Raw genomic sequence first — 12,205 nt, 5'->3', positions numbered from 1 at the left:
GGGGTTAATAGCAAGGGTTTATGATGTCATAACCGATACTCATCTGCCATTGGTTCATCTGCATTCAAGGGAGGGACTTACTGATAGGTCAACTGTAGTCTGATTTTAAAGTTGGCATGAATTGGAAAACTTTACTGATGTAATGGGAAGTATTTCTGAGTGAAACTTCTTATTGTTAAAAAACAAAAACCCAAAAACATGAAGGAGGGCATATTTTATCGAATAGTTATCCACTGGACTTTTTTTTTTATAATTGAATTGTATCTGTAGGCTCGTTAAATAAGGTCAATGTTGTTTTCATGCGATTCCAAAAAAACTGAAGGTGTTCTGACCCAGAATAAATACCTGCAATGAAAATTGACTTATACAGGAGTCTTGAAACTGTTATCGTTTCCATTTTCCCCACATCTGACACCGCAAGGTAGTTATTCAGCTTTAGTCATTCCTTTCCAGTCTGTCAGCTATTTCTATTATTTCTACTTAGCAAACTAAGTTTTTTTTATCTTTCTTGCTTGCTTTCTGATTCAGTGATCAGCCCTTTAGACACGCTTTGTTTCCGGAGTGTTTTGTGTATTTTCAGACTAACCCTTCAGCTTTTCTTTTCACTCAGTCTCCTATCGACTTTCCTACTTCTCTTTATCAGCCGCCAATCGTTTTTAATGTCTCTAAGGAGTACTGAAGCAGGCATGCTGTCTCTTTCATCGCTCCACCAGACCTCCATTTTGTGGAATTTCACATCCGTTTTCTTTATTCTCTCAGGTCTCTTGGGGTTAAGTGACATTCCCAAGGTCCCTGGGTCATTTTAGCTGCAGTAACCTATTCATTCGGTGACACAAGGGTGAGCATATTAAGTTTTCATAATAACACGATAGAGACATGGTGGTAGGTACTGGTGTTTTAGGAAAATAATAAATACAAAAACATTCACTTTTATGAAAATATTTTTGTGGTAGTTATTAACTGTTACATTTGAATGTCTCATAATAATAATAATAATAATAATAATAATAATAATAATAATAATAATAATAATAATAATAATTATATATATATAAACTTGTGTCCAAGCTTACCTGATGTCCAACTGTTGCTAAATGTTAATAACAATTATATATATAAACTTGTGTCCAAGCTTACCTGATGTCCAACTTTTGCTAAATGTTAACTTTTATGTGGTTTCCTTGTCCATAATGAGTCATGTGCTTCTTTCGCTTGTTTTCCGATTGGTTTATTGTTTGATTATTCACAGCTGTATTTTGCTACTCATTATTTGACGATATTTGATTTCATTATTTGATCATGAAATTTCTTTAAAAGGATGGTAAAACATGATTTCACTTTTCTAACTTTAGCGAGTGGGTAATGTTGCTGTTTGAGCATAAACAACTGCAAAGTTACAACGTTCAAAATTTAAAGCAGAGGGAGAAATTTGCTTTTAAAGAAATCAATTTATAAGGACTACAGCAAAAAGTCAGTAGGGACTACAGGCATTCCTCCAGGGTTTCTGAAATCACCATTCTCAATATTTGCATAAACCCTCCTCTGAGAATATTAAATAAGGGGGGCAAGACCATTTTTTTGCCGAAAAACGCTGTTATTTTCATCCGGAATGCAGGTCCACCCATACGGAAATGTAATATATGTACATATATGTCCCTATATCCGAGTAGTGATGTCATATATGTTTCATATAAGGCAATACATTATTAGCGCATATATACATTCTCACGATATATGAAGATATAGGTTTATACCATGTATGAAATACCCATAGAATAATTATTATATATACATATATTAAAATTATTTATATGATGATTTTTTATATGGTACTGTATGTTAATGCCATATATGTAAACAATATATGTCGAATTTATATATGTAAGTTTATTTAAACATAATATATGCAAACATTCAGTATGCTTGTATTGGATTTTATATGGATTTATATAGTGGTGTTTGAATCCTGGCATTTCATAATTTGGTTTTGGTTCAGGCTTCGGACATTAAAAGCTCCATGTGTGTTTTCCTCCCCGTTGTAAGTTTACAGTTTGAGCATTCGCTTGGTCTCGTGTGAGCATCTAGTTTTGCTTGGGCAGTATACACTCTTTTGTCCATGTGTTTAGGGTTGTTTGTTTAGCATGCGGCTTGTGCTCATCGTAGCCATGGCGTGTACTTTCATGTTTTGTTCTGTGTAGCATGTATCGGTTACATTTTTCATCCTGTCCTCTAGAGGGCAACAGAGGGAGGAAGTGGTTTTAAGGTTACGAGTAGCATAGAGGAGAGGCAGGCAATGGAGCATGGGTGAAAATGCCTGGAATCACATTGTGTTTGAGAGTTAAGTGAATTGTACATTCTAATGCTTTACAATCTTGTTCAAATGCACATTTTTATGTACCCATAAAAATGTTAATTCATAGTGTTTGGAAGTTTGCAGAGAAGCTCCCAGAGGACTCGGTTATGGGGCTTGAGTGCACTGATACCTACTTCTGACCTGTGTTGGATTGTGCCAGTGCCTAATCTAGGATTTAGGATTGTATATCTTCATTGCCTGCTGGGACTGGGACTTCTACAACACTCAAGAGACTTGCATTGCAGACTGTATATCCTTTTCCCTCTAGGGCATTTTGAATTGTTTGGTACTGTTTTTTGTTTGTGTATCACTAGTATTTTGGGTTTAGAATTGATTTACTGTTTATTTGTTTACTTATAGTGTTGAGCTTTGATATTCACAATGCTGTCTTGGATTTCCATCCATGTGCAAATTGTTACTATGTTATCTCATTCAGTGGTTAAATAGATACAATTTATTTTCACTCCCTCATTGAGAATCTTACAGTTAGTTTGAACACAAACTATTGGCAAAAGTGAATTCCTGTTTTTTTGAGTATTTCTTATTGTATAAAAAACTAAGACGAGCCAGTTACAAGCATGAATGGGTTTGATTGTTTCGATTGTTTATTTTTGAAGTCTAATAAAAAGCCCATTAACCTCTGCACCCTTGAGTCCTTCATCTCTTGCCTCACCTGACAATAAGTAACATTATAAATATTTTATATTTTAAAAGTCATTTGTTTTATACATAGTATAGATTTTAAGACTCTACGGCATTTGACAGTGATAATGATTTGTCACATATATAATTTAAACATATATAATATGTGGACTAAAGATATATGTCAATATATGGAATTTCTGATGCTGTGCATATATGTGCATGTTTTTACTCTATATGAGCATATTAGGATATTTCATATATAAGACCTATATGTCAAAATATGTTTTATACATACATTAACATATATAATATATGGGATACATATATATGTCAATATATGGAATTGTTCCAATTTCTAATATGTTTCATATATGTTTTTACTTTATATATCACATATATCGCATATAATGATATTTCATATATAGACATATATTACATTTCCGTATGGGCACTTTGTTCAGCCCTCCTAGGGACGGGGGAGTTAGGGATCAATGGTTAAAATGTATTTTTAGCTTGGTCCCTCATAATTATTACCCAAATCTCACTCTCTGTTCTGCACTTTTTACGGAGGAAAACTTTCACAATCGTTGCATGTTCAATGCTGTTACATGTATGTCTGTCTTGTCTGTTTTGGTTTATCTTGTGTTTCTCCCCAGTTCCGTTTATTAGTCATGTCGGTCACCTGTGCCTTGTCCTTCACCTGCACCTCATTATCCTCTTTTGCCCTGTGTATTTATGCTGCCTTCACATGCTATCGGAATTGTCGTAAATGCGAGTTTTCGAGGTAAAAATTGTCATGTCGTGTTTACCACTGGGAAGTTCAGAAATAATTTTGATACCCAAGTTCCCACGATGAGCGTGGCATAACTGTTAAAAATGGCATATGGGAGATGAATTTCTGCTGTGGGGGCTGTTTTATTAGGGTTTTTTTCCACAACAATTTAATTGTCTTGTCGTTAAAGGGGTACTTCAGCGCTGGGAAGATGAATCTGTATTTAAACTGGGTCATCAATGCAGTAGAAATGTGAAATTATTTTTGAATTTGGTGTCTTCTAGACTGAGAAAAGACAGAAAATGTATTTTTGTCCCATGGGGATGAAAGACTACAATTCCCAGAATGCTTCGCTGCCCTGTGAGGCCATCCCCAACGCCACCAACGTCATTACTGTGACTGAGTTAGAAAAGAGAGAAGACACTACAATTAAAAACTGAACGTGTCTGTTCAATATAATGAGTGAGTCACCGCGCGAGTCTCACAGCACTGAGCACTTACTGCACGAGTGATGAGAGCTGAGGTAATCACGACTACACTCGCGGCATACATTCACAACGCGAGTTCAGTCTGGCGCGTTTCAGTTCATGCCTTTGCAAGCTTAACTTTCATAGAAATGAATTTGAGAAGTTAAAAGACTTACATTGCTCACTATAGCTCCGTTTAAATGATCCTGTAGCTGCAAGCTGAGCTGTCCCTGCAAGCTGAGTGTAATCTCCCATCCCCCATGCGCAGATTCAAAACATGCGGAAATGGCTCCCTCTGCTGGCTGTAGTCTTTAGCCTCTGGGCAAACATTCCTCCTATGATGCAAAAATCGTCAATTTGCATCATAGGAGGAATTGTTCCAGAAATAAAATGCATAAATCTCTCATCTCAGGGAGATATGAGGGGGGAAAGCACAATAATTTGAATATACTCCAGGGTTTCTACTGATACAAAGCCATATGCTAATCGCTGAAGTAACCCTTTAAAGTAGTACATATTTACAGAAATTAATAATCATTTGAAGCATATTGTGTAATTTAAACACATCGAAAATCGCATCTAGTTGACCATCATTCCAGAATAGTGAGCTAGCTGACTATCTCGATAGTGTGGTAAAAGTTGCTATACAATAGGATCATGTATAACTGAAAACTATTGCCATTTTAGCCTTTAAGCAGCCTTTATTGTCTATATTATGCCTTTATTGTGAATGTGATTATAAACAATATGCTTTCGTGTTGTGCTGCTATGTTTGCCAGAGATTCTATAATTTTCTGGGACCGGGAAAGGACCGAAATTGTTATAGTGTTAAAATATCATTTTCCAAAGACGCACAAAAGTATGAACCTGGGGTCCTCCGTTCTTTCCAACAAAAAAACGACTTCTAAAGTGGAAAGTAGGAAACGTCCGATAGCACGTGAAGGCAGCATTAAACCCTCAGTTTGCCCTCAGTGTTTGTCGGTTCTCATTTGCATGTAGATACGTACAGTGTGTTCCTGAGTTTTCTGATTAAATACCTGTTTCCTGTTCTCCTTTGTCTCAGTGTGCTTATCTACTACACACTTCTGTAACAGAAGAACCAACCGAAACAGTTTTTTTTTGTGGCGTTTTTCCTTTGTTTTGTCTGTGTTTCCCCGTCTTCCCATGGCCCTTGCCGATGTCCAGCTTATCTGCCTGGAGCAGGGAGACCGCCCGCTGGAGGCACACACCCGGAACTTTCTCCAGCTCGCGGGCCTGTCCTGTTTCCCGGACCGCTCACTCAGTGTGTTCTACTACGCTGGCCTGAGCGAGCGGCCGAAGGCACGCATTCCAGTGGGCGGTCCAAAGGAAGATTTTGAAAGGAGAGTATTCGTGGAGTAGGTCCTGGTAAATAACTACTCGCCATTGACCATCGGCCCCGCTGATGAGGAAAGCGTTACCAATTCCACTCCACCACTGCCAGAGACCAGCCAACCACCATCAGCGAGTGACGCAACGGAGAAGCTGCAGGAGCCCACCGCAGACCGCAGGGACTGGCCACTAATGGATGATGAGCCCATACCGAGGACTTCATCATCATGGCGATGATACCGAGGAGGGTGTCATCGCCACGGAGCCCCGACCACCAACAAAGGTCTGACCAGGTCCTGTGCATCCTGTATCTTCAGTGTTCTCAGAGTCTCCAGCATCCCCAGTATCTCCCGAGGTTCAACTCTCCCACCTCCTCAGTTGGTCCATTCCTCAGTGCTTCCTTTGCTGCTGCCCTTCCGCCCCTCTGCGCTACCCACATGTGTGGAGACGGCGAGTGTCTTCTGGTCACCAGCTCTGTCCAGCACTGAGGTTTCCCCGTCTCCGCCTCCAGCCTCAGTGCCCCCTGCTTCGCCTTGGCCAATCGACTCTTCGGCGCCCCCTTAGATCCTCCCTCCCTTGGCTCCACCAGAAACCATCGGCCATACGGCTTCTCCGGGCTCCCTCGTCTCTCCGGCTCCGCCTTGGTCAGGCGTAGACCTGCCTTCGCCTGCGGCTTCGTCTGGCTCCGCCCTTCCTTCAGCTTCGCCTTTGTCCTCGGCCCATCCAAATCAGCCACTGCCTTCTGGTTCACAGGTTCCAACTCAGGTGCTCGTCGCTGCGGTGTATCCTTGGCCTCCAGGACCATTGTCTTCGCAGGGGCTCCTCTGCTCCATCTGAGGCTCCTTCTCCGTTGGTCATCCCCAGGTCGTCATCCTCCTCACAGTCAACTCCTCCAAGGCTCCTCCCACCATCGACTCTGCCCTGGGCCCTCGGCCTGGCTGGTTTTTGGCACACCATCCGGCATCCTGCTCCTGGCTTCCCTCTGGCTCCTCCCTTTTCACGTCTCCCCTTGGACTCTGTTTACCACCCCTAACTGTATGTATCTTTTTGCCCCACGTCCTCCTCCTAAGCCCCTACCCTCCCTCCTCAGTTATTGTCTACAGCGCGAAGATGCGCCTTTTCTGATTAAATACCTATTTCTAGTTCCCCTTTCATCTCTGTGCGCTTATCTACTACACACTTCAATAACAAATGCAGGATTCGCACAACGGGTTGTTCTGAAAGATGGAGCTGTTCCAACTTTAAAAACAGAAGCTGTTTACAGGCCACAACCTGTAAGCATGATCATAGTGTGTGTGTGTGTGTGTGTGTGTGTGTGTGTGTACCTGGTAAACCTTAAATTATGGGGATATGGGGGACCAAATTTATCCCTACAAGGACAGTAATAGCAGGACTTTTTTTGGCCTCCATGAGAAAAACAGTTTATAAATTATACTAAAATGTGTTTGTTTGTTTGTTTGTTAAATGTAATAATGCAGAATGTGAGGGTTGTGTTTAGGGGTATATATATATATATATATATATATATATATATATATATATATATATATATATATATATATATATATATATATATATATATATGCGCTATAGTAACTATTTCCCATTGCTTTATTTAGCACAATACTGAAAAATGTTGATGGATGGATGTATAAATGGATCGATGAATGAACTACTGACTCAGCTGCGAGTTATTACTTTTTTGTATATTATTAGTATATTATTTGTATTTGTATTGCATTTACACCACTGCTAAATAGTATATTTAAATACTATTTTTATATTCTTATATATATATATATATATATATATATATATATATCCCATCCCTATACAGGAGACACGCTAGCTAAATGCTTTATTGTTACAGACAGTTATCCAAATCACATTCACGCCATTACAAAATCAGCTTTCAAACGTCCCGAGTTCATGCGCGCTGTCCGTGGTGCTGGAAACGCACTGACACTGGTACAGGGCAAAGAAAGCAAAAGCGCGCAACGCGTTTTTCTCAACGCGCCTGTGCTTCTGAATTCGGTCACTTGTATTTCCGTCCGATTGTAAGAACCCGCTCACGTGCTAGGTAACCAATTCATCTTCGGCACTGTCCTTTAGTTTTAACTGACTTCCCTATCACACTCTAATGATCTACCCTTTTTATACCTCTAACCAACCTCAAAGTCACAAGTTTCTGCCATCCGTTCTGACAGGAAAGCCTGTGTGTGTGCTTGTAGAGGAGCAGCGCTTCAGGCGGAGGCATGCATGCTTATTGGCAGTGAGCAGCCAAGATCTACCCCAATAACGCCCACTCTCCAGCATGCTCCAAGACGAGCAGACGCTTCGTGTGTATTTGTCTTCTAACTCACCCATCTATCAGGATGATATTGCGAGAGGGTTCCTTCTCGAGGATCTACACCTCTGACGGATTGGATTGTCCTGTATTTCAGCAGCAGCATTTGGATATGTATTCTTCATTGCAAGGTGAAAGTGAAGAGCCAAGGAAACTAGATATCTGATTCACCGCACCTGCGAGTGCAAGAATGGGAACTATTTTTGCGAGAAAGCAAAAGTAACGGTCAGTTCGATTGCGTTAAGAAAATGAAAGCATCTTGTTTTTTGGCGCACGTTTCGAAGAACATTAAGGTACTGTCCAGCCGTACCGAACCTGTCTGATCTTTTCCTCCGGCTTTAATACCGCTTTAATTAGAGCTATCCCACCCTGTCCCCGCCAAACGACCACCGGCTGGCACTTTACACCGGAGCAGAAGGAGCATCGCAGAGAAAGGTAACCTTTCTTCTTAAAAGACTTAGAACTACCTACTTGGAATTATTTGACGGTGCAGCACAAACTACTTCTCTCTGTCCGGTTTGTCTTGAACGTTTTTTGATGATCTTTTGATTTCAGATTAATCTCAGTCACAATTTGATGACTATAGTGTGTTGCGCTTCAAATGCAATGATCTCGATGTGTTGTCGATGCTGAGTAATGGTCAGCAATGCACCAGAGCCACGATTCTCCCCATCGTGAATTTGATAGCTCACTTTCTCCTCTTTATTCGCATATGCAGTTACTTGATTGGTTTGGACCTCGGAGCGAGGAGTTCGTTCAAACGGGGATTTTACGTTTAGACACACTATTTGGTATATAAACGTCCTTCTAATGTTAGGGTTAGGGTTGTGGGTTAGCTCTGCCTGACAAGATATTTTACCTATGGTGGCAGCACACCCTGATAGGTTTTTCTGCATGCATGGCAAGATGCTCTACCCACGTTTTTTCTCCTTAGCTTACTGGTTTTAAATACACCAGATCCATGTGACAACGCTGATATAATTGCACAGCAAAGATGTGTCCAATACGTATAAATATGTATCTGTACACAGAGTCACTGCCAGGTCATCATGTTATCTTTCTTCAGTATGCATATGGGTGTCTTGACATTTCATTCTAATGCAAAAACATGTCCTGTAGGAATAATCATAATGCCATAAGGAGGTATGTGTCATTATTGTTGTCCTGGTGCATCAACAAACACGGTTCTATATTAGTTTGTCAATACATTATTTTATCGCTGCTGTGCTTTATAATAAAGATAACCCCTCCTTGATTTACGTCCTATCTCTCTTCACAACCAAAGACCAGAAATTGGAGGAGTTTTGAATGTCAAGTTGCAAAGCTCATAATGTCTTATCCTTGTCCACAGGTAGGGGGTGTCGATGCATGCGTGTGCTGTATCGCCTATAGCTCCTGTAGCCTGAAAACATTTGAGTCATGTTAGGTGCAGGTGGCTATTTCATAACCAGTCTTAATTTAATCATTGTGCTGTTAGCAAGCATATGTTTCTTTCCCTTTAACGTTGTGTTATTTCATTATATTGTTTCTTTTTTGCCATATTGATGGGATAAGCAAATGACTAATTCTTATTCTGATTCTAGTATCAATATAAAGTCAGCTGCATTTTCCATAGAATGACCACATGCAGCCCTTCAGTTTATTGTACTCTCCTTTATAATATGATTGATGGATGGTTGGTGACATTCAAATATAACGCAGCAGGACACATGAAACGCATGCGTGTTGTGTAAATCCACAGAGCTGTTTTTGGGACCAGCACGTCCCGTTAATAGACACGTGGCATGACCATTTTTAAGGAGCCACCATTTAACTGTGAGAACTGGGCTGGCTGAACAGTCTGGTTTTGCTGCATCTGTCACAGCGACCACAGCACGGCTATTTCTCTCGTCTGCTGCAACATGATGCATTCCCTGTTGCGTGAAATGAAGAAGTGACTTTCGAATTAGATTGATTTGCAGGATTTTACAGGATTTCTTGTTTCTTTTTTTAGCATTTTAGAGCTTCTGCTGCAGTCGAATGAACAGTGTGAGAACACGTGACAGAGAAGGGCTTGCTAATAGCTTAAAATTACACTGATTGGACTTCTGCTCTCCTGGTGTAACCTTGCTGAGCTTACTGCTGTCCGAATGATCCTGTTAGAAATTGTCTTTTTTGAGAGTATTTCTGAGCAAAATAAAAAAATAAAAAAATAAGCTCATACTAATTCCTCCATCTGAGCTGTGGAAATCTAATTGTTTTGCGTGGAAAACAGTCACATAAAAATAAGTTATCTGTGTACCTAACTATTAAGCATTTAGAGACTTATTTAATTATTAGTTATGTATTTATGCTATACTGACGACTAGAGTAATGGCTGCAAAAATGCATTTTAATATATTACATTTTTAGATAAGAAATGTATACATACAATGGTAGCCAAAATTATTAGAACACGATTTCATTTCATGACCATCAAATATCAGATAAAGTGAGTAGAATGGTTTAAACCACTTTTAACTTTAATATTTGGGATAGCCCAATTTTGTCCACCACTGTGTGTATATATTTTACATTTTAAGATATATTACAATTGAACATTGACCTTAAATTATAATAATATTTCACAATATTACTGATTTTACTGTATTTTTTATCAAATAATCACAGACTTATATATGACCCTGGACCACAAAACCAAAGTCATAAGTCTTTTTTATTTTATTTTAAATTTTATTATTATTATTATTATTATTATTATTATTATTATTATTATTATTATTATTATTATTATTATTATTATTATTTTTGTTTGTTTTTGTTTTTTTGTTTGTTTGTTTTTTTAACAAAAAAACAAATCTGGAATCTGAGGGTGCCAAAAAAATCTAAATATTGAGAAAAAAATGTCATATTAATCCCACAAATAAGCATATTACTAATAATAATATATTTTGAATTTATTTATGTATGTACATTTACAAAATATCTTCATGGAACAGGATATTTAATATCCTAATGATTTTTGGCATAAAAGAAAAATTTATATTTTTGACCCATGCAATGTTGGCTATTGGCACAAATATATCTGCACAACTTATGACTGGTTTTGTGGTCCAGTGTATATATAAGAAATATATATATCTATAGATTAATAGACTATTTAAAGGATTTATTTATATTTATTTCCAGAAACTTTTCAAGCTTGATTTCCACATCAGCTGTAAGTGTTTCATGGTGTCAGTAAATGTAATTTAACCATGGGTTGTTGCCTAATCCCGTTAGAGCCAAATTGTGTTTGAGAGAAATACTTCAGGTTTTTCCTTTTCCCCTCTTCTCTGCCATCCATCATCAGCCATAGAGCGCGCCAAATATGCAGACGAAGCCATATTCCGAGTGCATGCTCAAGATTGAACACTCCATCCCGGACCTTTCAAATAGACTGTCACATTTCCAGCATGTGGTAGGACCAGGGTGCACACTCCAGTCTCCAGAGAGAAAGACAGAGAGTGGGCTCACTATGAAGCAGAGTGGTGCTCAGGGATGATTGGAATGGAAGTAGAGAGCAGGGTGAGGGAGAGTGAGAGGAAGAGGAAGAGGAAGCCACCCCCCCACCCTCTCTCTCTCTCTCTCTCTCTCTCTCTCTCTCAGTGGTGCAGAGTTCTGTATTAACGAGAGGCAGTGATGAGTGGGGTCTGCAATTACCCTCAGGCCTCCGTCACGCCACAGCTGCCTCGGCTTGCAGCTAATTGCTCCGATGTATTAGCCTGTGTGGTGCTCTTCTATTACCTATTACTCTTCCTCCTCCCACTCCGCTTAATGCGCCCGGCGACCGTGCTAAATGAACTCTTGCCACTTTTGAGTTGATGCCCAACAACAGACTTTCGCCAATGGAGCTTAAATGGCCAGACGTGTAATTTTCCAGTTGATCTGGTCTGGAAGCCAACACAGATACACACTGCGGACAGCGAGATGGAGGCGAGGCTGTAATATGGGTGGGGAGTGAAGCGGAGTAAAGGATGGAAGAGGTTAGGCCTGTTCTTCCATTATGTTGTAAGCACATCAATATTCCGCTTAAACATTTCACACCTCAGCAAAATCAATGGCTCTCTGCTAGACCTGAGGAGGCTACTAAAGCATGTGGGCTTTAAAGGCTAATGTGTTTATCTTTGGTATTAGTGACAATTCACTACAAATGTTTTTCTTTGTGGGCCTTGTTTTATCGTAAAAATATGAGTCAGCAATCGGGCTCTCCTTGATTTAATCTTCCTTTTATGTCGGATAGGATGCCAGCA

The 12,205-nt window shown here is 39.5% G+C and overlaps 1 protein-coding gene across 4 annotated transcripts in view; it reads left to right on the top strand.

Annotated features, from left to right (window-relative positions):
- Window positions 1–7,807: 7,807 nt before the first annotated feature.
- zgc:172282 (leucine-rich repeat and fibronectin type III domain-containing protein 1-like protein) overlaps window positions 7,808–12,205 on the top strand; it is a 164,788-nt gene continuing 160,390 nt past the window's right edge. For 2 of the 4 annotated variants that reach the window (XM_067451009.1, XM_067451010.1), the window contains exon 1: window positions 7,811–8,369. The gene's annotated coding sequence lies outside the window, so the exon portion shown is untranslated. Of the gene's footprint in view, window positions 8,370–12,205 lie in introns of all 4 variants that reach the window. The other 2 variants (XM_067451012.1, XM_067451011.1) reach the window with 2 other exon arrangements.

This window comes from Pseudorasbora parva, chromosome 8, assembly GCF_024679245.1.
Source record: "Pseudorasbora parva isolate DD20220531a chromosome 8, ASM2467924v1, whole genome shotgun sequence".
In the NCBI taxonomy this organism is placed as follows: domain Eukaryota; kingdom Metazoa; phylum Chordata; class Actinopteri; order Cypriniformes; family Gobionidae; genus Pseudorasbora; species Pseudorasbora parva.
The sequence above is the reverse complement of the archived record's forward strand: the minus strand, read 5'-3'. Positions and strand labels throughout refer to the sequence as shown.